Source organism: Terrapene carolina, unplaced genomic scaffold (genome assembly GCF_002925995.2).
Source record: "Terrapene carolina triunguis isolate 2854851 unplaced genomic scaffold, T_m_triunguis-2.0 Scaffold42068, whole genome shotgun sequence".
Lineage (NCBI taxonomy): Eukaryota > Metazoa > Chordata > Testudines > Emydidae > Terrapene > Terrapene triunguis.
In genome coordinates this window covers 1-4,099 of record NW_020706419.1, presented here as the reverse complement: position 1 = coordinate 4,099, position 4,099 = coordinate 1, and the positions used below count along the sequence as shown (strand labels likewise).

At 49.4% G+C, this 4,099-nt stretch overlaps 1 long non-coding RNA gene across 1 annotated transcript; it reads right to left on the bottom strand.

Moving 5' to 3' along the window:
* Positions 1 to 581: 581 nt before the first annotated feature.
* Positions 582 to 2,411, bottom strand: LOC113405539. The gene is made up of 2 exons (XR_003369510.1): positions 1,645 to 2,411; positions 582 to 1,237 (listed from the first exon to the last, which is right to left on the bottom strand). It is a non-coding gene; the product is annotated as an uncharacterized LOC113405539 (long non-coding RNA).
* Between the last annotated feature and the right edge of the window lie 1,688 nt (positions 2,412 to 4,099).

Sequence of the window (4,099 nt, the reverse complement as noted above, 5' to 3'; positions counted from 1 at the left end):
CATAAGGACTGCTGGAATTAAGGGGGGTCATTAGTAACTTTCACAGTCCCCCCTTCGGGCCTGACAAATTCAAAAATTGTCAGGCCCGTTACGCAATTTGCGATCAAGCTGGAGGGACAGATACTGGGTTTTCTTATGGACAGCAGAGCTTTTGATCATAGCATTACACAGGCATTTGGCACATTATATCATTATCCAGATAACACATAGAAAGAAAAGAAAGAAAAGAATCCATATAATACATATGTGTCTTATTTATGGGGCCTAATGGGAGGAATGAGGGAAACCACTGCCCTTGATAACAAATGCCTGTTGGTCTCACAGTCATGGCCATGTGCAGGAGACAATGGGGTTTTTGGGCATTCTCAGGGGTATTTAAAGGGTAAAAGGTTCCATTTCTGACCTCAAACCGAAGGGTTTGATCACAGGCCTCCAGAGGAAGGTAGGCCACTTCCCTCCCACTTCCTTCAGCATTTTCCAAACAAAGGGGCATGTTATACCCAATCCCAAGAACTTCAAAAAGAGGGACCCCCTTAGCTGCCCAGTAATAATGCCAAACTTCAAACCTTCTCCCATATTTGTCATATTGATATTCCCCAATCCATGCCCATTCAGTTTTCCGTTCTACCTGTAAGGAGAGTACTTCAGAAAGATTTGCAGGTACAGCCCACAATCCTATTCCTTCCTCAGAGCGGGTTTTGTGACACAGCCAACAATCAGATAAGTGTCCCAACGTGGCTATTCACTGAAGAGGTTTAGTGGCTGGGTGTGGGTTAGCTTGTACAAGGGGCAAACCCAAAAGCAATAGCCACTGCAGCACCGTCTGAGAACCCATAGTTATAAAGTCTCAGGATTTTGTCTGCCGGAACAGAAGCTTTAGTCCCTCAAGAGGTTCAGCTTTCCAGGTATCGTCTGTTTCTGGCTCTTCCGGGTCGCGGTGGGAAGAGCTGGCGGTGCTCCCTCGAGGTCCGAAGTCGTCTGCTTCTGGCCCCGTCCTAGGGGCTAGCTTGACTCGGGTGTGGTGTATCCAAGTGTCTCGCTCTCTCACTCGAATAGCAGTGTGAGAGGTAAGAAGGACTTGGAAAGGGCCCGCCCACCGGGGTTGGAGAGGCTCGTGTTTCCACTCTTTCACATAGACCCAGTCTCCTGGAGCGATCCGGTGGGCAGGAACATCAGCGAGTAGGGACTGAAATTGAATTGGTAAGCGTGGCCCCAGCTGTCCTTATCTAGAGGAATACTAAAAAAAAGCATTACACAAGTCTATTACTGAATAACAAGCAGTACCTGCTGGAATGGCAGTCAGGATTGTGTGAGGGTTTGGTACCACATTGTGTCTAGTTTGAACAACCTTATTTACTGCACGTAAGTCCTGGACAAATCGGTATACCGGTTTTCCCTCTGAGTCCATGTCAGGTTTTTTTTTACTGGCAGAATGGGAGTATTGAAAGGAGACTTGGTGTGAACCAGCACTCCCAACCGCAGGAATGTGGTGATAAGACTCCGGAGGCCAAGCAGAGCTTCCTGGGGGATGGGATACTGACGAATCCGAGGAATTTCAATGCCTGGCTTCAGGGTTATACGCACTGGCTCTGTCTGGAGAGTCCCCAAGTCTGCCCTTGAAGTGCCCCACAGGGAGATGTTTACCTCCTGTCTGAGTCGCTCGGGTAAGATTGGGTCCGCAGGCAGGATCGGGTCCTTTGAAACTTGGGTTAGAACAGCACACAGCTGGGGAAGTTGGGTCTGAGGCAACCGAAGAATGATTTTGTCATCTGAAAAGAAAATCTGAGCACGTAGTTTACACAACAGATCTCTGCCTAAGAGATTAACTGGGGAATCCGGGGCTAGCAGAAAGGCATGGGAGGCGGAGACACCAGAGATTTCTACAGCAGCCTCCTGTAATACAGAACAGTCAAATGGCTTCCCGCCTATACCCATTACCGGAATGCTCTTATCTGTAAGGCTTCCTCTCTCCGGCTTGGCAGTAACAGTAGAAAGTGCAGCCCCTGAATCCAAAAGACAAAAATAGGTGGTTCCTCCCAATGTTAGGCGAACCTGGGGGTCTGTGGAGGAACAAACATAAGTGGTAAAATCATTTGAATAGGTGACAAGAGGACCCCCTGGTTTCCGTCATTCCTCATTAGCAACAGCGTCTGTTCTTGTCACAGCCATCTGTTGTTGAGGTCGGTCTGGGCGACGGGGTTGTCGTCCGGTAGGTCGGTTCGGACACTCTCTCTTCCAGTGGCCAAGCTGCTTACAGTAGTTACATATGTCATTGGCATGTCTCGGGGTCCCCCCATAATCTGATTTTGGTTGCCACCTGGGGGGTCCCTGCCGCCCTCCCTGTTGTTCATTTCCAGTGTTTACAAGGGCTGCTAGCATCCTCACCTGTTTGGTCTCTTGAACTTTTTCCCTTGTATGATATACTCAGGTGGCCACGCTTACCAGTTCCTCCAGGGATTTTCCTTCAGCACCCTCGAGCTGCTGCAACCGCTTCTTGATGTCCGGGGCTGACTGGGAAATAAAAATAAGCCTGACCGTGGACTGTGTGTCCATGGCCTTGGGATCTATATTAGTATGGATACAAAATGCTTTACAAAGTCTCTCATAAAAGCCAGAAGGGTGTTCTTCTTTCCCTTGCACAGTATTATGAACCTTTGTCCAATCTAAAGTTCTTTCTCCCGCCTGTTTTATGCCTGTCAAAATATAGTCTAGGAATTTCTTCAGATCTGCTTGTTGGGTCAAATCATTCGGGTTCCAATGGGGCGGATTGGCGAGCCTTATAAAATTGCGACCGTCGTTGGCAGCCTCTGCAGCCTCCCGGGCCCCCCTCAGTACCCGCTCTTTCTCTTCCGTGCGCAACAAGCAATCTAAAAGTTGGCCCACGTCTTGCCAATCAGGATTATGAGACTGGAAAATGGCACGGAATCGCCTGTGAACGACGTCCGGGTCGTCCCTAAGGCGAGGTGTAGTGGTTTGCCAGTTCATAAGGTCAGCAGTGGTAAAGGGGACATGAACATAACGGTCTACAACATTCCCATCCGTTGTAGGGACTGGGATGGTCCGGAGGGGTGCTTGGATAATTACCTCGTCCCCATAAAGTGCCCCCTTCCTTGTATGGGACGGGCTAAGGCTGGGAACAGACAGGGAGGTAGTGTACCCACTGCTGGTGGCTCCACTAGCTGATTCGCTTGAATAATCAGCCTCACGAGGGGCAGAAGCTTTCGGGAATAGGGGGGCTTGAATCTGTACCTTCTTCATGCGACGATGGGCCTCATCGTCCCACAAAAACCAATAGTCCATTTGCCCCGGTGCTTGGTTTTCCAATGTCAGGCGTAAGGGGGTTAAATGGGTAGGAATATCAAAGGAGCCATACTCGGGCCATGCAGTCCCCAGGGCTGGCCAATCCTGGATGCAAAGTTGTAAAAAACGCTTCCTTGACATCCCTTTTTGAACACCGGGTAAGGGCCATTTACTTAACATATAATCCAAAGGACTGTCCTTTGAGGGTTTTACCAGAGACCCACCCATCTGCCTGCTGACACTCTAACAGAGAATTACACAGAGAACAAAGGGAATTATGGCCTAATCGGAGACCCACCTATCTGCCTGCTGACACTCTAACAGAGAATTACACAGAGAACAGAAGGAATTATGGTCTAATAGGATCCTATTACAGGAATTTCTACTAATACTGACCGCTACAGGGGACGGGACAGAAGGACCCCAATTCAACCTCAGAGCTTCATCGCACGCGATGGCTTCCACTCTGAGGAATTACGAATGAGAGGCTCAGTTCCGTTCACACACCTAACGCCCAATGTATAAGACAGAAATTCATTAACCGGTTAACCAAAACCAAAACCAAACCAAACCAGAACCAGATAGTGTCTCCTTATCCTATTAGGACTCACCTTATCGGAGCACAAACCCCAGGGGCTGCGGTGAAGCAGAGAAAAGGGGCGAAACACCCCGTTGGCGCCGTTCCCAGTTCGCCGCAGCCGTCCGGAGTCCAATGTCCGAGCTAGGAGAGTCCCATCTGGGTCGCCAGAAACTGTTACCGAAATATCGGGTCCACCTAGCTGAGAGCCAATAACAGCCA